Genomic DNA, 23959 nt, shown 5'->3' on the forward strand with positions numbered 1-23959 from the left:
TACATAAACAAAACAACTATCTCAAGAACAATTTTTCTTTCCTCTGGACACCTCCCGTGCATTGTGTGGTTGGGACTTTGACCCGGGTCTTTACCTTGTTGTGGTGAGAACATCATAAACTTGCTGCTGCATGCAAACTGAGGAAAAGTTGTTGTGAAACATGCAGAGGTGACTAATGTGATCAAGACCAAGAATGCTGGCATTTTGCAATATATTGATTAATGAAATTACGAGCAAACCAGAAAGCCTTTGGGGGGCCTTTTTTGGATGAAATTAATATTTTAGGCTTATGAACTAAAAGTATAAGTTTGTGTTTTAGCTGTGTCTTACTGTAATGGTATGTTCACTCTGCTCTTTTGACATTTCAGGCCAAAGAGGGGATTGTTTTTGCCATAGTTGCATCAACATTAAACAGTTGCTGTATATCCTGACACAAATTTCCAATGTCACAATGCAGAGGAGTCCCATCTCAGTGGAGGGGAAGGAGGCCGAGGTGGTGACTGTGAAGTTCACTTAGCAAGGACATTCATTTCTGGTACGCACTGTGCAACCAGTTCTTGATGTACTGAATACCATTGTGCAGACCAGCATGGATAATGTTTGCACGTTTGTTATTTCAAGATTAATTGAATCATGTTTTGTTGTGTTTCTCTTGTTTCTGTGAGAACAAGAACCATGATGTTGACCTGAACACAGAGGCTCTGCTTGTGAGACGTTCCGATCAATAGGTTTATGTCAAAGCTGGTGAGAGATTCTTTGCCATAGGCCTACTTCATAATTTCTATCAACAGTCACATTGTGGGTCACTGCAACTTTCTGTTGATGCACTGGTGTAGGGCTGCTGGTGTTCACTCTGTTCTTTCATGAAGTCAGACCCTTTTTGAATAACATCATTAACTCATTTTTTGTGGAGGAGAGTGCTCAGTGACTCCTAAGAGAGGTGGGTTAGGCTCTATCCTCGATAGAAGTACCTAGACCAGTTCTGAGGTAACAACAACACCAGAGACATTCATACCTAATTTCTCTGGAGTTTAACAAAACAATAATCAAATGTCATCCTCTCAAATCCAGCCCCACATATACCTAGAGGTACTTATGATACAAAATGTCACCACTAAAATAAGCTTCTTTTGGTTTTGGCATCATGGAATCAGGATTTTGTGCACAAAAATGCCCTTCACAAATGTATTTAGCCACAAGACTCTACTTTACTGCCTCATTAGTGACAGTATTGCAGGAGCACAGATTGTCTTTATTGACCTTAGAAATTAGATTCTGTTCATGTTCATATGAACAACATCATTTGTATTTTAGGAATTTACATTCAGGGCTCACACAGCTGGTAAATGTGTGTCCATTAGTTTGAATTTAAGACCTGTTTGTTATTCTTCGCCTGTCTAGCTTCCTGCCACCGACGCTGAAGTGGAAATCTCAAGTGCAAGGTTTTTATGCATCCTAAAGAGTCTCGACTTGTTCCTCAAAAGATGACCTTCTTATGACCTTCCCATAAAAACAAGTAAGAACATCTTCCCCTCAATACTGTTTCCCAGTAATTCAGTCTACAGACTCAAAATAACGTTTGAGGAAGCAAAGTAATCATACCACAAGGAGAAGCACAAATCATAATTATTAACTAGCTGACTCTGGTTTTTCTTTTGAAAAACATGCAATTGAGTTAACGATCTGCCATCACAGATGTCCTTATACAGAGAAGGAATTAGATTTTATTATAGACATTATTTGAATTATACTTTGGAGATTGTAACAGTTTTTCGACCTAGTCTAGTTTTGATTTAAGATGCCTCAGATGAAGAAAACAAATTAAATTGTATCTGCTTTAAAATTCCAACATTTCATTATTGGTGAAGTCAATTCTAATTGAGTAATATTGAGAAATATTGCCTCAGTATTAAATCATTCCTCCTGAAGGCCTCCTGGGTGCAGGGGGGCTAATTACTGGGGATATTTTTCCCCGGCTCAGTCTGCTGCACTGCCTCTGTCATAATCAATGAGCCTTGCAACACTCAATTAGAACATAATTGGATTTACGTGTGTTCGCGGTGGAAAAACATGTACATTTGAGCGGACATGAAAGAACTGCTTATCTCTGTTGACAGCTGTAATGAAGTTGGATTGGTTCAGCCAATTGTAAATTTCAGAAAAATTCAGTCGGTGTAAGCATATTCCAGCACATTCCCTCCCACTCTACACCCAGATGCCTCGCCTTTGCCTTGGTTAAAAACAGCTTGGATTTACATTATAATGTTTAATTAATAATTTACTCTTGGGCACATGACCCAAGCTAAATACATGTAGTGTTTTCACATTGTTGTACGCAGTCTGGTTGAGGTGGAATAGTGTCAGTTTGCAGTTCATGGTAAATCTACACAGAAAAATCCCAATCGAGTTGTTGTTATATAGTTGATTGGAAATTGAACCTCTTCTCACTTTTTGTGTGAGGAACTACAATGATGCTTAATCTATTGTGCTTAATATTACATTTTTCTAAAGAGGATAAAACTGTTTTCGAACATATTTGTTCTAACAGTGTCTAAGTTCAAGCCTTTGGGAGGGGGTTTCCATGACAGCAGTTGACTGACATCTGAGTGCCGGTGTTGCTAGGAAACGTGCTGTCAACTTCTGTGGTGCGCTCATAGAAATAAAATAAGAGTAGAGTGGACATGGAACTCTTTGCCATGGTCATTTGACTAGTTCAAGAGAAAAAGGCAGTTGTTGTTCATTGTTATGGTGATGATATAGAAAAGTAACGCACAGCAAGGGTTGCAGTGAGGTGCTGATCACTGGAAGTAGACTTGAAAATAGGAATAAAGTGTTGCACACTCTGGCTTCATATGCATTTCTCTATTTTATTGACCTTTATTGATAGGAGTGTGCCATTTTATATTGTACACGATAATACCGGTATCATTTTAATTATCGTGATATGAAAAAAATATTCCGGCTTCTTGATGTAATTGCCTGTTAAATTGGCAGTGTTTTAACACACCACTTTGTTGTACTATTTATATTTTATACAGAATCTGAATCACACTCCGAGTAACTGTTGTTTACAAAATAAACAATTTAAAGATATTTTTAGTTTTTTACTGAATATTTAAAGGGGAAACATTTAATGTTAATACTGACAAATAAAACTTTAACACTTATTTAGTTGCAACTGTATGTTCTTAACTTAATAATAAAATATTGTTCAGTATTTTGTCACCATTAAGAATATCACTATCACAGATATATCCTGAAAGTATTGGGATATTATTTCAGGGCCATATCGCCTACCCCTGGTCTGCAATTGTCTGTTTATATGAAAGTTAATGTCGAAGTTAGCCCTCTACAACGGTTACAGTTCTTTGCGATGAGAACTGTACACATACAAATTGTTGCTGCTCTAACCACCCTGCTATGTTGATTTAAAGCAGGGGTCACCAACACGGTGCCCGCGGCCACCAGGTAGCCCCCAAGGACCACATGAGTAGCCCTCAGGCCTGTTCTGAAAATGAAAATTGAATATTCATATTGTCTGTTTCCCACCTTGTTAAGTCATTGTTGATAATTATTGTGAGAAATCATTAACATGATCAGTGTCTTCACATAGATGAGTATCATTAATCATTAATAATCATATATAACTATCATTAATCATTAATAATCATATATAACTAAAGGCAAACTGAGCACATGTGTTATTTCAGAAGAGTGTATCAAACTGGTAGCCCTTCGTATGACTCAATACCCATGAAGTAGCTCTCAGTTTCAAAAAGGTTGGTGACCCCTGATTTAAAGTGATGGTTCGGAGTAGTTTCACCCTAGGGTCCTTTGCACCATGATCTCGAGCCAAACACCCCCGCAGAAGCTTTTTTCACCTGGGTCGAACATTGGGAGAGTTAGCTAGAGTAGCGTTATCAGCTGAATAGCTTAGCGCAGGGGCTAATGGACCCACGTTTGTATCTCGTAAATTACCCCACTAATAATGCCCAAAATGATACCAAACGTCTACAAGTAGTACAATTAGGTTATGCTCTCATAAAACGATTGATTGGAAAGTTTGTAAGTACACCAGAAGTTTATGTAAATAACACTTGCCTGCAGGCTTCTGCTCTCTGCTGTTGTTGTTGCTGCTCTAAGACGAGTGCTTAGGGCTGTCTACAAATTACAAAACCGAAAAGAGATGCAACAAAAATATTTTTTTATTTAACTTTTTTTTTAAAGTAAGTGCTGTAGTATAACTAGCAGGAGACAAGTAATAATTGAGGTAAGTTTGGAGACATTACCTTATTTAATCATTAAATTAATACATATTTTTGTTGTATCTCTTTTCGGTTGTCGTAATTGCCGCCCTAAGCACTTATAAAACTTCAGGTAGCAGCAGCAGCAACAGAGAGCGAAGAACAGGAAAGTGTTCATAAATTTCTGGTGTACTTACAAACTTTACAATTCCAATCCACCGCTTTTTATGAGAGCATAACCTATTTGTACTACTTGTAGCCAATTTCCATTATAATGCATTTTAGTGGGGTAACTTAATAAGATAAAGCTGGCCATTACATACGCTAACTACTCAACGCTAACTCTCCCAATGTTAGACCCAGGTAAAAAGCTTCTGGGGGTGTTTGGCCGATTTCATGTGATCTAAAATCAATCATACTAAATGAGAGTGTCCGTTTTATTCTTATTCTATTTCTATGGGTCTGACTGGAACATGACGTCATAGCTATGTAAGTCCATTGATACAAGACCCTAGCCTGACAAGCCAGACCCACATCAAGATGTTGGGTCTGGGAACTCACCATTGACAACCCTGACAACCAGGCGGAGCAACGAAAAAGTTGCTGCCACTAGGGTGCGTCTAGATTTCTAGGCTAACAAGACCCCCTTTTTCAACAAACTCACATAGTGTTAATTATGTACTGTTAGAAATTTTTTAAATCTAACCCTTTACAACAGTCAACATGCGTCCCTGTGTGCTGTGAGGTTTTCAATTCCATTCAGAAAGTTAGGAGCCAGAAAGCTAGGCTTGCAAAGATATTTAACAAATTATCAGTACCAGCATTGTCAGATGGAACAAAAATTTCAACCCCCCTGGAGAACCCAAGGGTGGAGCTTTTAAAATTTCTTGATTTTGGTAATTACAATTTTGGCAAAATTAGCACACGAGTCAAAATAATCACAAATATACAGTTTAGATTTCTTATAAAAAAATTATTTTTATTTTAGTTTGACTTTAACAAAAGTAATCCAGAGCACTTTCTGGCCCTATAATTAGAGCTGGGTACCGAATTCAATCATTTTTAGGCACCGACCGAATTGCCTCTAAAGTATCGAGTATCGAAAAATGCCTCGTCATTCAATACCCAATTTCAATACCGAAAGCTGCCTGCACATGATAGGCAGCAAAACTGCTTTGCGCTGGCTGTTCCATTGATTTCCTATGGGGAATTTGCCACTTTGCGCTGTGCTCAAAGTTCAAATTATTTCAACTTTGACCTAGTTGCTGCTGACCTTTCGGAAGTGCAACCAATGAGATAACAGCTATCGTTATAGCAACGAATACCTGCACTGCGCTTTTCTCTCTGCACTTTGCTCTGCGCCCTGCCTAGCGGTGCGCAGAGAGCAAATCGCTTATCTTACAGAGAAAATCTCATCAGTGTCAGTGAGCCAATAAGCATGCAGCATGCTTCTACCAAGATCTAATAACTTTTGTGATTGGCTGTCTAATGTTACACCTCGTAGAGACACGCAGGGAACAGGGCTCACATAGTAGGAGCTGAAAAATGAATAAAAAAAATTGTGCCATAATGTGTAATGTTGTAATTTATTTTTGTAAAGTATCCGTTTGGAACCGGTATCGAAGTCCCAGTATTGGTACCGGTATCTAAAGTTTTTGAACGATACCCAGCCCTACCTATAATGGATTTTAATAATTCGTGGTTGACAAGCTTTCATATTTAATTTTGATATCTAAGATTAATTTAACCTAAACGGCACTAGAAAGAGAAAAAAAAAATCAATTTCAGTTCTACGGGTCGTTTCTGTTTTGATATATCGCTGTTTGTGGTAGGCCGGGTAGAAAAAGATTTATTTCCCAGCTTCTGAGCGCAGAGAATGAGATGTTATCTCTAAGGAGTCTGTGACAAGTACAAATCTTCGTGATAGTTATTAAAGTGGTAATGATCACTTTGCCGCAGACACGCCGGTGTGCAGCGCTCAGTCTGTCACGGTCCTGCTGCGACTACCTGACAAACGGCTTGAATTTATGGCGGGGAGACAGTCGTGTCTGAGTTGCTGTGTAATAATCCTCTTTATAAAACCGTTTTGGGAACACCTTGGCAAACACACCACACACACTCAAGAATTTGATTTGATTTTCATGATCTGTTTATCTTAAATGGCTGTTGATGCTTATTGTATTTACTGGAGAAATAATTTCTAGTCATCATAGCTAGGAATGTGCACTTACACACTGACCAGTTTATTAGGTACACCTGTAATGTTCCTGTTGTGTGTGTAAATATTGTTGAACTAAATATTAGCTTTTAATATTAATGCAAGGAAATTACAAATTAATCAATACTTCCCTAACGCAGTTTCACCAAAACGGAACAATTTAAGCTTAACAAGGATGGGGTTTATTGTAGGGCTTGTTGTGTTGCACTGCATTAGATTATACAGGTGTATCTAATAAACTGTTAGCTTTGTTCATAGTACTATAGTATGTGTTGTAGTGAGATAAAGAGGATGAAACACATAGGGAGGATTCTCTCTGATAAGTATTTATTGCTCTTTTAGACTGTGTGTGTGTGTGTGTGTGTGTGTGTGTGTGTGTGTGTGTGTGTGTGTGTGTGTGTGTGTGTGTGTGTGTGTGTGTGTGTGTGTGTGTGTGTGTGTGTGTGTTTGGGTGGTCTGTGTTAGCATAACTTTAAAGGCTTTGGCAATGTCGGTCATGTGTGCTGTGGATTATTGGTTCGTTGTTGAATTTTGGATCTTGCAGTCTTATCTTATCACCTATAAAACTGGATGGTAGAAAGTTCAATCATATTGATATGTTTTCATGACCTTTTAGTTCTTTGTTCCCGGAATCAGGAGCATGATTTTGCACTTTGTTCTTCAGGAATGATATTTCATTCCTTGGGTGTTAAATAAAAGGCCAATTAAATATGCTTTTAAACCTGGCTTTTAAATCAGGGAAACACAACAAATGTCTCATATAGGAAAAAGAAAATGAAAGGCACCGTCATCAGTTTGCATTGAAATGATGCACACACATATTATTTATCCCAGAAAATGTGCTATGAATATGGATTTCCCTGTTAAAGCAACATTCCCTGTCTCAGTCTAATAGGGGATTTGCATTTCTCACATCTCAGAGTTTTTAATTATGAAATGAAATTTCACCCCAGCATGCCTGACATAATTGCTATCAAAATGAGAGATTTGCCAAATTGTCCCAAAAGAGCTAATTGAGGGCAGAGAAGGGGTGTCTGTGTGTGTGTGTGTGTGTGTGTGTGTGTGTGTGTGTGTGTGTGTGTGTGTGTGTGTGTGTGTGTGTGTGTGTGTGTGTGTGTGTGTGTGTGTGTGTGTGTGTGTGTGTGTGTGTGTGTGTGTGTGTGTGTGTGTGTGTGTGTGTCTTTAGAGATGAATAGTGTTTTTTTTTTACATTCTTAAAATACCAATTCCTTGCAGTGTGCAGAATACATTGGAAATTATCCTACCTTTTATTTCAGTATCCTGGTTGCTTTGATCACCACTGTGTTAAGAAGCAGAAACATGTAATGTAATATTAATTTTAAAAAGGTTTTGTCTATTATCTGTTCATATTATTATCCATAGCTAGAAACAAACCTTAAGCGACTCTTCCCTGGGGTTTGTAAACCCAGCGTCTGTTTTTATTTATTTTTTTGCATGCCTTTAAGCAGAGCATCATTTGTGCCACAGGGCCTGAGTTTGACCAGTTTTCATAAGAGAGGATGCCTCCCGGTCTGCAAGCGTTAGATTTTTCTGATGAATAATGTATTCATAGTCTGAAGCTGCAGACGCGTCTCACTGTGTGTTTAGAGACGCTTGACTTTCACATGTCTCTGCTGGAATGAGGCTGAATCAAGAGCTTGTCTCGGATATCAACAGCTGCGGGGAATATCCTGCCATGTACAAAAGACAGAGAGAATAAATGTCTGTGGTGTTAGGATATTTCTAAGGCTACATTAAGAGGCTTTATAATGGTGACCATATGAACACCCACTCATTGGCCACACAGGTGGAATTCTGGCTGATAGCTAGATTTACATATTGTTTTGTGTCTCCATTGTGAAATTATAGTTTTTAATGTCATAATTATCATGGATAGCATGCATTTGTGTTGGCATGACAAGTAGATTAAAATGGCAGGGGATTGACATTATTATTAAACCCATGTATAATATATAGCAATAAAATGTTTGCAATATATCCTGCGTTTTTTTAAGCTTGTGATCTTTAATTTTTGTTCAACCATGTGTCAAACTGTTGAATTAACTCTATGGCAATTTTTACGCCATATTTTGTGTTGTTGGTGGACTGATTACACTATAAAGAGTTAATGATTTTTTTTTTTCCCTCTCTGGAAACAGTGTATATATACTGGATATGCATGGGTCTTTAAGAACATAAATATCACACGTACAACAATACTCATAATATTACACCACGCCTGCTCAACATGCGAGAGCCGTTTTCATTTTCCTACAACAGGAATTATTATGTCGGAGACTTCTGGGTTATAGCTGAACTGGATCAATATGAAGGATCACATTGCTTCCATTGGGCACAAAAGCGGACAGATCAGTTTTCTTTTCATAACAGAAATTATTGTAGCATGAAAGATGGTTTTTTATTAGTTTCTACCAGGTCTCCTGTCGACGGAGGGATTTTGACAGCTATAACATTTTCTTTTTGAAGTGTGTTACTGGAGCTGTTGAGATGAAGAGATAAGGAAATGTTTCACTGTTGATGTAAACTGCTTTATGAACGTTTGATGTAACACCATATATTTCTTCATGTTGATAACCTTAGTTAAGTTAAGTTGTAAATAGCTATATAATACACAGAAAGGTGTAGACATTGATTTGTACATTGAAGAGTTTCGTTTGGAGTTTCTAAAACCAGTCCCATCATTCCTGTCACCATTAATGGATTGCAGTGATTGCTTTGAAGACATGGAAGTGGTCAGCGTGATGATTTGTAAAAGTCAGTTCAGCACAAATGCCCAGACGACCGGGAATCTGGGTGTTCTCTGAAGGCAGTAAATCCCACAGCGACTGTAGTGCTGTCACACCGCGTAGGTCTCCTGCAAAGATCACTCACGCCAAACTCCATTAGCAAAAGGCTGCTCTCCACATGTCACCGCTTGAACAAAGACACATGTATTCATCCAACACTAAAGGAGGAATGCTAGCAGCCATTAATAAGGTTCTGGTAAACACGGTCTGACACAAGAAAAAGTGTAATTGTATAAGTGTAATTTATGTTAATGCTTAAACCACAGTATTTTCTGTCGGGTTTGATTGTAGTGTTAGACTTGAAACAGATCTGTAATGAAATGATAATCTGAACTGATGTGTTTTAAGAGTCAGGATCAGATGATAAAAGAGAGGAGTTGATTGTCAAAGCAACATTTGTGTCACTTCCTGCTGCTGTATTTGTACCATGTGTGCTATTTTTTCAGCAAAACCTGCTCTGTAATTTGGCTCCATAGACAATATGTGATGTTATTTTTGCAACTGAGCCTAGAGTTCATTATTGAATTATCCACATAGAAGAAATAAATATTGCAGTAATGTTTTAATTCACTTTTTGGGAACATCTGCCAAGTATTGTGTTACTGCATTTGTGATTATTATTTCCCTGATGAATAATCAGTATTGGTTTTGATATCCACCTGCTGTCACAGTGACATCATGGTATTGATTCCCCGGATGACTGCTGTGGAGAACTGAGTCACGTTTCCCGGAGAGGTTTGACGATAAGCCAGTAAGGAAACCCCCTGTGGGCATGCTATGGGCAGGGCAGAATACATCATGTTGCTTCTTCTTTTTTATTTTGAAATGCTGCTTCAAAGATGATTTAGGCCACACTTTTCATAAGATCACAGTCCTTACCTGCCTCAATAGGCTGCTCACAGTGTGATTGGATCATAAAAAAACGCCTCGTTGAGCTCAAGGATTCACGCAGCTCTCATTCACATGACCCAGACCTTAATTAGTACGGCAACAGATTGTCATTTGCATGTACATGCCCCAGTGAGTAGATGGGAGGTGGCGTGCATATGGGGTAGGATAGTGGCACTTCAGGGCTAGTTTGCTTAACAGACCCCAAAGGTACAGTCAATTCAGAAGTGTTGTTATTGTAGCTAATTATAATAGTGAATACATTTATGTATCTTTAAAAATGAGAATAATTTTCTGTGGTGCAATAAAGAGAACTTGTGTGAAATAATACAAACAAATTAATTAATTGTGTCAGATTGTCTTCCTATAGTACAGTATCGAAAATTATTTTCCAGAATTACTTTGTATTTGTGCTATTTGAGAGAAAGTCTTTGAATTTCACCCTGTTCACCATTTCCATTGATCCATTGGTATGCACAACACATAAAGAAACTCTACAGAGCGTCATTATTTTTCAAAGTGTTCCCTGATCCTGACAAAATATCCGCCTTATACCTGCTGGGAATTTCTGCCTCTGGAGAACAGGAGCTGTACAGCACTGTAAGACTCCTCCTTTTATTTAGTTGGCAGCAACATTTAGACGTTATATGCCTTTGGCTGTTTGCTTTAAAGTACAGAAGCCTTTGTTCTACTATTGATGTTCTGTGGTATCAGGTTGTGATTTTGTGCAGTTATGTCATGAAATGCGTGTTTGTGTTTCCACTGAATGTTGGAATTTGCCCCATCAGGGTATTTCTCATTACATGTAAGCTTTGAATTTAAACAGAAAAAACTAGATACATAACAACAACAACAACAACAACAACAACCGAGCAGGTTTCTTGTTTTCACCTGAGTTCAATACATGTTCCCCTAATAATTATAATCAACAAGGACTTACCTTGTTCTTCACAATATTTCAGTTACATGAGATTTTTGCCCTCCTTGAGGCAAATCATCTTGTTGTGTACCGTGTGTTGAATTTGTTTTTTTATATAATTATTGCTATCATTTGTCAGGCTGGTTGTCAGTTGTACATGTGCTGCAGCCAGTTTAATATCTAACATCGTCACTCATACTGTTATCAAGCTGCTAACTACGACTCATGCAAATATTCTCTGCAGTGATTTGCATTTGCGCTGCAGACACTGATCAATGCTCCATCGTTTATTGTCTTCACTTGTGTCTCCTGTATATCTGTAGTACATAGATTCCCCCACATATATCACATGTACTTATTTGATATAACACTAGCCACAGAAAATGGATGAAAATTGGTTCTTTTCCTCTGTACTGAGTGTCTTGTTGATTGACAGCTAGAATCCCTGAAAGCCTCTGCTGACATGTTATTGCTCTGGGTCAGAAACAGGCAAACATGAATAAGCCTCAATTCTCCCTCATATCTACTCTTGGCACTTCCTCCCTGCTTTTTTTTTTTTACTGTCCACTATATTCCTGCCTTCTTTCTCGCCCTGCTCTGAATTATTGACTTGGCTTGAGTCCCGTGAGACTAAACTAGTGGTGTTTGTTGTCCATCAGCAACAGCACAGAGCTTTTTTTGTTGAATCCCAAAACCAAAATGGTTGGATCATGTTCAGAGTCTGAGGCAAGGGTAAGGATGGGCAAGGCAAGGCAGCTTTATTTATGTAGCACATTTCAGCAACAATCGATTTAAAGTGCTTTACATAAAACATTAAAGAGCCATTAAAAACAATTAAAAACATTCAGTAAAGAGAATATAAAAACACATAGAATAAGACAGGTATGTAATAAATTAAAAAAACAAGAATGAAAGTTACAGTGCAGTGTAAGGACAGACTTTCATTGCCCTGCCATCTTATAGCTACATACCTGGCAGAAAGTAGTGTGAAAATAAATAAATGTTTTGTGAATTGGACTGCTTTAGAATATATGTCATGCTGCATACAGTAGACAAAGCAATAGCACATTTCATACACAAAGGCAACCGAATGTGTTGTACAGATTACAAAAAGTCAAAAAACAAAACAAAAGAAACAATTAAATGCACACAGAATAAAAACATAGCAATGAATTAAAAGCATTGGTCTTTAGCTTAGATTTTAAAGTAATCAGCATTGTCTCAAGTCTAAGCACTTCTTAAAATGTGTTCCACATTTGAGCAGCATAGAAGCTAAAGGCAGCTTTGGCATCTTTATTTTTGACTTTGGGAACAGCCAGTTTGCCAGAACCAGCCAACCCTTAGAGGTCTGCAAGGTTCAGACTGGGTAAGGAGATCTAATAAGTATCTTGGACCTAAACCGTTCAGTGATTTATGGACAAGCAATATACATATTACAATATAATTTTGAAGTTGATTCTGTGAGAAATTGGTAGCCAATGTAATGATCTGAGAACTGGAGTTATATGTTTTGCCTTTTTGGTCCTTGGTACAACTCTGGCTGCAGCATTCTGGATCAGCTAAAGGTGTCTGAATGATTTCTTAGACAGACCTGTGATCTGTGCGCTGCAGTAGTCCAGCCTGCTAGAGATGAAAGCATGTAAGTTTCTATAGATCATGTTTTGACAACAAGTCCCTGATCCTTACGGTATTTTTAAGGTGGTAGAAGGCTGATACAGTAAGACATGTTTCCATAAAATGAAATGCTTTACTTTATATATTGGTATCTTTTAGTCTGTCAGCTGACAATGTGTATAGTTAGCCTGATGAGAGGGCCAGTGCTGAGGCTCAGATTGAGATTGTTTCCGGTGGGAGAAGCACGCTGACACACAGAGAAACACTATTGAAGACAAAGACGCTGAAAGAATATTCTTGTTTTCCCACAACACAACTTTGGACTACTCGGAGCCCACGAGCTGGCTGTCCCTCCCGGTGACCGCCAGCAAGCACAGCTCCAGAACACGGAACGGAACGCAAATTGAATCAGCGGTTGGGTGAGTCAGTTTAACACAGCACAAACCCCTCTAGAAACAGGAAAGTACACACTCGTCCAGGCCAGTTAAGGTCTCACGTTAAATGCAACACGCAGGGAAAAGGAGACAGAGGGATTCATGTTCAGGCTAGTTTAGCCTTTAGTAGCTGTGTTCCTTTGTGTTACGAGCCCTGGTTAGCATAGCCTTGTAACAATATATTATATATTTTACTTACATATATGTGTACTTCCCTTTTTACTCAAACAGTATAATCAGTAGACCCAGTTACAATAACATTAACAATGGCTACATTCCATTTAGCTGTGACAGTGGCGCTGCTCTGGAATGGAATGGAGCCCCCATTAATGTAATTGGTAACAATGATTTTGTAGCTATGAGGTACAACGACATGTTTGTCATGAAAAAAAAAGTCAGATTCTTGGTTTGTATTGATTGACTTGTTTTTGTGTCAAACTTTGCACTTTGTCAAGGTCAATCCACTGCAGCAAACATCTTTTTAAAGATTATCAGTGAGTTCTGCTGATAAAATACTAAGACATATGACACATGACATGGATTAGTATAGAAAACACTTAAGAGACAAGACTGGCGATATTCTATAATTTTCTTATTCTCAACAAATACCGTGAAAAGATCATCTCAATCTCTCATGCTTAGGGTTGGTAATTTGTTAAAAAAAACAACTGGACTCTGTAGTTTTGAGCAAATGATACTCAGACAGTGGAGACTACTGTTTTTAGGAAATATTTTAACCCTTTTTGGACAACACTAGACATTAGCCTTTGACTACACTGAACAGACTTATTAGTAGTATGAATTAATTGTTGTTTTATGCCTTTAATGGGATTTGTTAACAATAAGAAAACTAGAATATCACCAGGCTTAAATACATAATTCCAAATGTAACAGCTAGTTCCTGTTGATTTATGCAAATGTATATATAAATAATGATTACATTGACTGACTGAGTTTTAGCAGTTTGTCTCCAGTTGACTGCCAAGGCTTTATGTTATTATGACATCACTCTCTTTCACATCCATTTAACTTGAATAGTCTTCATGCGCAGTACGATCATATCCGTCTTGCTGAATCATTCAAACTTGAGCATGAGGTTTCCCCTGAATATTTTGATAACTCTAAAAGCTGATGGTGATGCTTGTGATGGGTTGGTTGTCATCATAATTGCTTCAACTCATCAACCTGCGCCTGGAAACCGCAGGTTGTGCAAGGGAATGTTGATTCACGTGGCGCTGGAGAAGACCTTGCTGCTGAAGATGAATGCTGCTTCATTGTGCTTCATTGTCCTCAACTAATTATTCCAGTGACAAGTGTGACATGGCCCCCCCCAGCTCTGAACAGAGGTTTTGGTTCAGTATTGAGTGGCTCAAGGTTGCCATCAGATGTGACTTTAAATTAGCTTGAAACCCTGCTATGAAAAGCTGCGGCTGCACGTACAACAGTTATGTGTTGTGAAATTACCTGTTGCTTAGGAACCAGTGTGACTTGGTGCATGAGAGCAGGCTTTGCCAAGGTCTTTGAACACAGGAATTCTCCTATAAGTGTTAATGTGCAAATGTAAATTATGTTGTTTTTTTTATATATATATATATATATATATATATATATTTGTGTATATTTTTCATTTTTATTTTTTTTCTATGTAGTGTTTGTTACAGATTTTAAAGCAACCTAACCGTTTTATCTTCTTCTCATCTTGCTGATGATAATGACATAAACAGCTGGTGCATGTTACTCATTCACTCCATAGCATATTGTTTTTATTGTTTCCTCTGTTTGCATATTTCACAACCGTCCAAAGGAATGTGTGAAAACGTCTTTTTAGATTACTGAGGATCTTGGGGATAGAGAGGCGTTGGGAAACATGGAGAGCCAACATGTTTGGCCCTGGAACAGGGGTTGCCGTCATTACTGTGCATGGTGATTAAATCCTTCACCGCTGAATAATTCAATGGTTCACACCTGTTTGAAATGGTATGATAAAGTATCAAAAGCATTACAAAATACACATATTTGAAGATTACACAACCCTATTAATAAACAACATGAACAACATCTGGGACTCTTTCTGTGAACCTGAGTGCAGTTTTCAAGGATTCAGCTAAAGTTTCTAAAATTTTGAAAATGTGAATATTACCATAAAATTCTTAATGGGTCTTACAATGTGTAGATGGATTCCCTTTTTTACTTTTTACATTTCTTTGGGAAAGTGTGCTAAAATGCCACTAGAGCCTTGATCATTTTGAAAAAACAAAACTTGAACTAAAAATGTCATTATTAATGGTCAGGCTTCTATGGCAATGTGGGGAATCTATGTTATTTATATTAAAATAGCCATTCTGCAATGATTGGCCTTTGAAATAGTGTGTTATAGACTTTTGTAAAATCCCAATATATCCCAAAGAAGGTCTTTAATATTCTGGCACTTTACTCTCAATGAGCAAAAGAGGGTAATACTCGATAATTTATCTCCAGCTGAAATGAAAGGGAATCCAGCAAGTGATCATAACCTTTACAATTAAGGCTATCAGGCACAACATTACAGGTGTTTCCTGTGATATATTTTCCAGAAACCTACAGAAATATGCAAACACATTGCTATACTGTGAGAGAACTGTGTGGGGGCGGCTCTACAGTCAGTGGCTTTTAAAAGCAGCTAATCAATGTCTTATTGCTCACAGGCACAAAAGAAATCTGTCCTTGATAAATGAATACCACTGAAGGAGTGTAAAGCATGGACACTGTCCCACCCTCTCTCCCTGATTTGCACTCCCACTGTGAGGAAAAGCGCCGGTCGAATGAAGGCGGCAGACGCAGTTGCCATCAGTGGGGGTAGCATCAGAGGAACAGCAGCACTTCAAATGGAGGTTTTCAAGGCATACAGTCATACATTTTTCATCTGCGACTGGCTTTGAGGCAGGAGAGGGGGCAGACTCCAATTGAAGGCTTCTAACAACAAACCAGGGCTTTCAGAGACAAAAGGTAGACGGGGGAAGGGCACTTGAAATGAGAAACAACAAAAATCCTTTGTTTACAATAGATGAACAAAGCGCTGTAAACAAAGTCAATGTTTAGCTGCCAAAGCCAGCAGAGTGACAAATATCACGCCAGCAATCAAGGATAATGGCAGAGCAACAATTGTGAATACTGTATGCCGCAAATAATGGCTGCCACAACAACAAATTTGAATAGATTCATAAATTGCAATTTGTTTTGCAGTCACCTTTTATAGTGTGAACACTGAACAGCTTTTTCTACGAGGGAGTAAATTGCACATTATTTAGTGAGCAAATATTAGGGTTCTCAAATGTATTACTCAAAAGGTCTGCATCTGCATTCAAGGTCAGAGGTCCGGAACAACAAGCAATACCAAAATAACATTTAATCATCTCACTTATAACTTTCAAGCAACATACATTTAAGTGTAGTACCACTAACTATGACCTCAGTGCTAAAGCAGATAATTGAATTATAATACTCTATGACCGGGTGAACATTATAGGCATCATGAAAATAGACTTTATGGCAGAACAGTATTGGATTGCATTAGATTGTACAGGTGTACCTAATAAAGTGCCCGCTGACTTTCAAACAGTAGTTCATTGATTGTCGCTGAATAATTTTGTCAAAAATGACGGCCTTATAATGGCGCTGAGCTTTTACTCTTTTTTTTTTTTTTTTTTTTTGTGTAAACTGTTTCTAAAGCCTACAGTATAATAATGTGAACACCTCTTATTCTAAGCATGAAGATCAGGCAAACTTTTTGGTAGCTTTTTGGTAGCTTGTGTCTTATTAGTATTCTGTAAATATTGAATGCGCGCTTTCAAGACCCTGCTGTTCAAAGACGGCACACTATCTCTTTCAAAATTCTGAAATAAAAATATATTGCTCATCTTTGTACAACTTAACTTCACCAAAACTACCCTGGGCCTCTGTGTCATATGTTACAGGCGACTCTTTATCTGTGGGGTGAATCAGAAATATGAACCTGTGCTGTGGTAAATGCATCCTGGCCATAAAATGTCCCTCATCCCATAAGCAGACAGTGGAGCTCTGCAGAGCGCCTGCAAATTTAATGACTGATTTTCCCGGCACTGCTTAATCCTCTGGGTGCAGAGTCTGCCTGGATGCTAATTCAGCCTGACATCTCCATCCTTGTTTAAACATCCCATGTTATCCTGAATGGGCTACTGTAAGGGCAAATTAAAGGCAACTTTGATAGAAAGATCCATCTGAACACTACTGCTCTATTATATTTTCAGTATACTCAGATCTCAGCCTGGTCTTATTTGATCCTGAAAGTATTGTGTAGGCAGTTTGTGGAAGATGACAGCACTGTGCTCTTTTTAACACAAAATACACAATTTATCTCATTTACTGTTGACTGTTGAGTCGTGTTTTTATGTATGCAGCGTTTAGATACTGTAGAGAATTAAACATGTCAAATACAATTCTGTATAGTTTGATGCTTCATACAAAATTTATTCTCATACATTTCACAAATACCGTACGTCATCGTCCCAACTGAGAGCAGTGACACAGGCTCAGCACATGCATTCTCCTAAAAGGTTCATATACCTGACTTCAGATGATGTTCATTTTTGTGAAAAGTTAAGTAGTTAATATATATGCTGCTTGACTGCAGTAGCCAGTTGATGTGCAGTAATCCCATTTGCCCATACATGGTTCATCTTGCCAGTTTGGGAATGTAGAACAGATGTTGAGTTTGGAAAAAGCTTAATAGATAGCATAGCAGATTGTGTCCCATTTACATTGGAAGTGCATTAGAAAGAGACCTTGTAAGGGCCATTATGAAAATGAGGAATTATTACAGCAAGCAAAAACTGTTTAAATGTAAATATGAGATTGCAGACAAATGTGAGGTGTTACTTTCCCTCACAGACTTTGGCCTACGAAAAACGCTTGTTTTTATTAATTTCTATTGGCTATTCGGGGTCAAAGTCTATTAATCCCAGCCTGCAACCCCAGTTCAAGGGATTGTGAGTTTGGCGAGCAATGGTGGAAATATGTATGTATGCTGTGGTGAGTCCAGAGCCAGCAGTGGCATCTAGATGAAGCTATGCATTTGTTCAAGAGATTAAGGGCAGCGTGGTGTCACAAGGGCACTTGGGCCTCGAGCTGTGCAACTGGAAGCAGGTGGCACGTTTCTTATGTCCTCGCTAAGAGGGATTAGGCCTCTGAAGGGAGAGGGAGCACATTTGATTAGCCTGTTCAAAGGTTTGGAGTATGGTGGACTGTTCATGTGATTAGTGAGGCATTTTGAGCTGGACTGATTTCTGTGGATGTGTGTTTTATAACATGTTGCGAAAGACAATTGTTATTTCAGTGAAAGAAAACGCTTGGGTCTCTGCCTCCTCCAGAATTTAAAAAAGATGGTCAGACTGTGCCGCATATGTGCACACAATAATTAATTAATACATACTGTGTACTGATTTGTTTTCAAAGGTCTTAACCTGTGTCTAGAGAAATGAGGTTACTTTGCTGGTGACAAACAGTTGTCATAATGTATACTGAACTGTACTGTATTGTACAGCAGCCCTGAAGAAAAATATGCAGGAAGCATGCATCTCAGCTTTCTAACATACAGTTTAGAGAAAAAGTTCCTCAGAACAAAGACAATCCTATGAGCGTTATCTCTTCAGCATGTTGCGTTTGCATCTCTGCATTCACAGGCAGAGTGGAGTGGAGTGGATGTGTCTGGTGGGCAGAGGAGTTGGGAGGTGACCTACCAGCCCACACACAGCCCCTCCTGGGAGGAGAGACTCTACATTGAGCTCCAGGAGCTGCAGGCCTACAGGCAGGGTGAGCAGCCAAAGACTATAACACCACCAAATAGGATGGAGTTATTGAGTACTGTTGTGTGGGCCCGTCTTCAGATTGTACATTACCATACAAAGAGCTCAGAACACAGAACATGATCTGTCTGGGTCAAGGTTAACAACTTGTTGCGGCTCGTTTCATTAGGATGATTTTTGGCCAATCCCTTCTGAATTTTAATTGTGTGTGACATGCTACAGGCCATAAATGCTTTCAGGCAATCCTACTCTATCGGATGCTGGTCTTTTAATCCTGCAATTGAATGTTGTAGAGAAGAAACAGGGAGGAGCGTTTCAGTATTTCTGTTCAAAGATGCATGAAACTGTTCTAAATGCAGCCCTCTGAAGTGTGCCATTGTTAGCACCCCTACATGTTATTGATGCTGCAATCTGAAAGGAGTTACCAGCACGGGACATGTCAAAATAGATAAGATATGACTGACTCTATAACTGATATGAGATATCACAGTTGATTGAGATCATTGCTGGTGTGCAGGCGCTGAATCGTAAAATTATGAAGCTGTTTGTGGAGCTTTGGCCAGCTAATGAACATTATGCTGAGGTTTGGATTTAATGCCTCTGCTTTAGATGTATTTTTTAGATGTTATTTTTTCATTTTCAGCCACAAAGTGAAATACAGAGCTTTGTTAAAGTGCAATGATGCAAATTTGTATTCAAATAATTCTTAGTTTTTGGGAAATGTGGGTTGCTTCTGTTTGGATTTCCTCCTCTGTGTCCCTCGTTTTGGGACAATGTGTCTGACTCCAATAAAAGACCTATATATCCCCGCGCATTCGTTAAATTGGTATTATGTTGATCCTAAGCAAGAGCCAAATAAGATGATAAGATAAAGTAAAATACATTAGTTTAATCAGTCAAGCATTGGACTTTTAATACACAGATCTGTGGGATCACAAAGCATGCAGAGACTAAATTTCCTTTGTAGCAACAGACATAAAGCCGGAGCCGGTTCACGTATGTCTAGACTGTCAGACCTTGTGAGCCCCGTTCTATCCTTTCCCTAAACTCGTATACTCTGGGGCATTGTCTTCTTGTCCCGCACCGGGACAAGAAGACACAACACACGCCAGGGTGGGGGCCACTGTATTATGTCTCGTCCTCATTTGCTCTCACGCGAAGCGGTACATTCTGTTCCTGTTTCATTTGTTATTATTACCCAATGTACAGTACAGGCCAAAAGTTTGGACACACCTTCTCATTCAATGCGTTTCCTTTATTTTCATGACTATGTGACTAAATAACTGAAAACATGTCTTATATTCTAGTTTCTTCAAAGTAGCCACCCTTTGCTCTGATTACTGCTTTGTACACTCTTGGCATTCTCTTGATGAGCTTCAAGAGGTAGTCATCTGAAATGGTTTTCCAACAGTCTTGAAGGAGTTCCCAGAGATGCTTAGCACTTGTTGGCCCTTTTGCCTTCACTCTGCGGTCCAGCTCACCCCAAACCATCTCGATTGGGTTCAGGTCCGGTGACTGTGGAGGCCAGGTCATCTGGTGCAGCACTCCATCACTCTCCTTTTTGGTCAAATAGCCCTTACACAGCCTGGAGGTGTGTTTGGGGTCATTGTCCTGTTGAAAAATAAATGATGGTTCAACTAAACGCAAAACGGATGGGATGGCATGTCGCTGCAGGATGCTGTGGTAGCCATGCTGGTTCAGTATGCCTTCAATTTTGAATAAATCCCCAACAGTGTCACCCTTAAAGCACTCCCACACAATCCCACCTCCTCCTCCATGCTTCACGGTGGGAACCAGGCATGTAGAATCCATCCGTTCACCTTTTCTGCATCGCACAAAGAAATGGCGGTTAGAACCAAAGATCTCAAATTTGGACTCCTCAGACCAAAGCACAGATTTCCACTGGTCTAATGTCCATTCCTTGTGTTTCTTGGCCCAAACAAATCTCTTCTGCTTGTTGCCTCTCCTTAGCAGTGGTTTCCTTGCAGCTATTTGACCACGAAGGCCTGATTCGCGCAGTCTCCTCTTAACAGTTGTTCTAGAGATGTGTCTGCTGCTAGAACTCTGTGTGGCATTCATCTGGTCTCTAATCTGAGTTGCTGTTAACTTGCGATTTCTGAGGCTGGTGACTCGGATGAACTTATCCTCAGCAGCAGAGGTGACTCTTGGTCTTCCTTTCCTGGGGCAGTCCTCATGTGAGCCAGTTTCGTTGTAGCGCTTGATGGTTTTTGCGACTGCAGTTGGGGACACATTCAAAGTTTTCGCAATTTTCCGGACTGACTTCATTTTTTAAAGTAATGATGGCCACTCGTTTCTCTTTACTTAGCTGATTTGGTTCTTGCCCTAATATTAATTCTAGTTGTCCAATAGGGCTGTCGGCTGTGTATCAACTGGACTTCTGCACAACACAACTGATGGTCCCAACCCCATTAATAAGGGAAAAAAATTCCACTAATTAACCCTGACAAGGCACACCTGTGAAGTGAAAACCATTTCAGGTGACTACCTCATGAATCTCATTGAGAGAACACCAAGGGTTTGCAGTGCTATCAAAAAAAGCAAAGGGTGGCTACTTTGAGGAATCTAAAATATAAGGCATGTTTTCAGTTATTTCACACTTTTTTGTTAAGTACATAATTCCATATGTGTTCATTCATAGTTTTGATGGCTTCAGTGAGAATCTACAATGTAAATAGTCATGAAAATAAAGAAAACTCATTGAATGAGAAGGTGTGTCCAAACTTTTGGCCTGAACTGTACTTTGCTCGCAACTCATGACCTTTAACTACTCTATAGTTATGGCTTGAGCTAAAGCTTCTGTGCATCAGTTTCCTTTATTCGGGGAACCACCATCTATGACAGCACACAACTCTGTACAATAAGCATACACCAAAACACACTTGGGGCCCTGTCTTGCACTGAGCGCAATTGACTTTGTACACCGACGCATGTATCATTCCTATTTTGCACCCGACGCAGTGGACTTTTCCCTCCACAGACGCACGTCTGTATTTGCTCTCCCGGGGGCAGTTCAGCGAAAAGAGGATTTTTGCTATTTTGCAGTTTCCAGGAAAAAACCTGGTCTAAAGTCAGTGCCGCTAGTCTAAAGTCAGTGGTGCATTATTCAGATGCTATTTTAGGGGCGCATGCTTGGCCATAATGTAGCGTGTGCACAACGCACATACACTTTGCTTCTCTCATCTACACGGACGCAGCAGTTCCCATTTTTGCAAACCATACATAATTACAAGGAAAAATATTACTGAAAATGCACTTCAGGTGTACAGTCCTCAAAAAGTCGCAGCATTCTTTGTGGCTTGTGTCTTACACATTTCCATGAATCATGGATGTGTTGATGACATAAATGAGGAAATATTAGAGGACTTAAGGAGACGTGATGTTGAACTACGGCGGGATTGGACACTCCGGCGGGATCTGGTCCATGAGTGGCAATGCGTTCCTGGTGGAGCGGGTGGACGGAAATGGAGTGGGGGGAGGAGGAAGGGGCACAACAGGAGCAGGTGGTGCGTTTAGGCCCACGTTCCATGGCTGCACGGAGCAGCGCCCAGCGCAGGACGAGATCAGAGCGCAAAACAAAAGACTCGTCTCTCTGCACCAGATGAGGGGCATGCACCCTCGTTGTCTGATATGTTCAGTGAAATCCTGCAAGAAAGTGCCTCAAATAATAATAATAATAATAATAATAACAATAGGTAAGCTATTCTGTTCTTAGGCTACTATATACTGTATGTGACTATCAGATTGTAGCCATATTTCTGCTAGATATTTTTTTAATTAAACTTTAATATTAATTTATACAATTGCAATACCTTGATTTTAGTAAAGTTAGTACACTGTCATAGCCATAAATGCAATGGTACTAATAATTGGCATAATTCCTTTCGGTGTTTCGGTTTTCGGTCTTGGTTTCCTCTTTTTCGGTTTTCAGTTTCGGCCAAGAATTTTCATTTCGGTGCATCCCTAATTGCCACCCAGTCAAGACGGGCATTTATTACTTTGCCGCATCCCGGACAGCTCCCACTGGCGTGCACCAGGCAAATCCGCCGTCATAATAGTAATCCGCCATGGAACAAGCACGCCTGCTCTTAAAGGGGATGTGAGATCCACCCATAAAGCTACTTGCGTTTCACGTTTGATACTTGCGTTTCAGATCGTTAAAATAGGGCCCTTGGTCTCTTATGGAAACCTTTTACATTCTTATTATATTTATCTGCAACTAGTAAGGACATTATTCTACACTTCTTAAAGTGCTCATATTATGCTCATTTTCAGGTTTATAATTGTATTTAGAGGTTGTACCAGAATAGGTTTACATGGTTTAAAAACATATTTTTTGTTGTACTGCACATTGCTGCAGCTCCTTTATTCACCCTGTGTGATTTGAGCTCTCTGTTTTAGCTACAGAGTGAGGCATCTCACTTCTGTTCCATCTTTGTTGGGAGTCTCACATGTGCAGTACCTAAGCTCTGCTAGCTAATCAGAAGCAGAGTATGAGGGAGTGCCATGCTAGCTAGGCAAGCATTATAACGTGTGTTACAAAGTGACACACTTTCGTCACAGAAGTAAAGGCTGGACTACAATAGAGCTGTTTGGAGCAGTTTGTGAACAATGTTTTCTGTTGGAGATGGTAAGTCCCTTTGGGATGGCCTTTGGGCTTTTTCACTTTGTAAACCTATAACATCATACCTGCAAACTAGTCGCTTTTCGGCAAAAATCGCTGTTTTGAATGGGAAAATGTCATCCACGTGAATCGTGTAGATCTGAAGAGTTTTTATTTGGGGGGGGTCCGAGACCGGTGCTAATATGGCACAAGTGCCTTAACAACCGCTATCTACTAGCAATGTGGATTTTGGTGCCTAATTTAGGTGCCACTTAAATGCCTGTGCCTCTCTCTCTCTCTCTCTCTCTCTCTCTCTCTCTCTCTCTCTCTCTCTATATATATATATATATATATATATATATATATATATATATATATATATATATATATATATA

General features: G+C 39.2%; 1 protein-coding gene across 12 annotated transcripts in view; it reads left to right on the top strand.

Annotated features, from left to right (window-relative positions):
- ccdc33 (coiled-coil domain containing 33) overlaps positions 1-23959 on the top strand; it is a 52146-nt gene that overhangs the window by 815 nt on the left and 27372 nt on the right. For 3 of the 12 annotated variants that reach the window (XM_039808154.1, XM_039808163.1, XM_039808165.1), the window contains exons 2-5: positions 369-535; positions 666-744; positions 1402-1516; positions 18821-18950. The gene's annotated coding sequence lies outside the window, so the exon portion shown is untranslated. Of the gene's footprint in view, positions 1-30; positions 104-368; positions 536-665; positions 745-1401; positions 1517-11970; positions 13110-18820; positions 18951-23959 lie in introns of those variants that run through there. The other 9 variants (XM_039808155.1, XM_039808158.1, XM_039808167.1 and 6 more) reach the window with 7 other exon arrangements.

The sequence above is a fragment of the Perca fluviatilis genome, chromosome 8, assembly GCF_010015445.1.
Source record: "Perca fluviatilis chromosome 8, GENO_Pfluv_1.0, whole genome shotgun sequence".
Taxonomy (NCBI): Eukaryota; Metazoa; Chordata; class Actinopteri; order Perciformes; family Percidae; genus Perca; species Perca fluviatilis.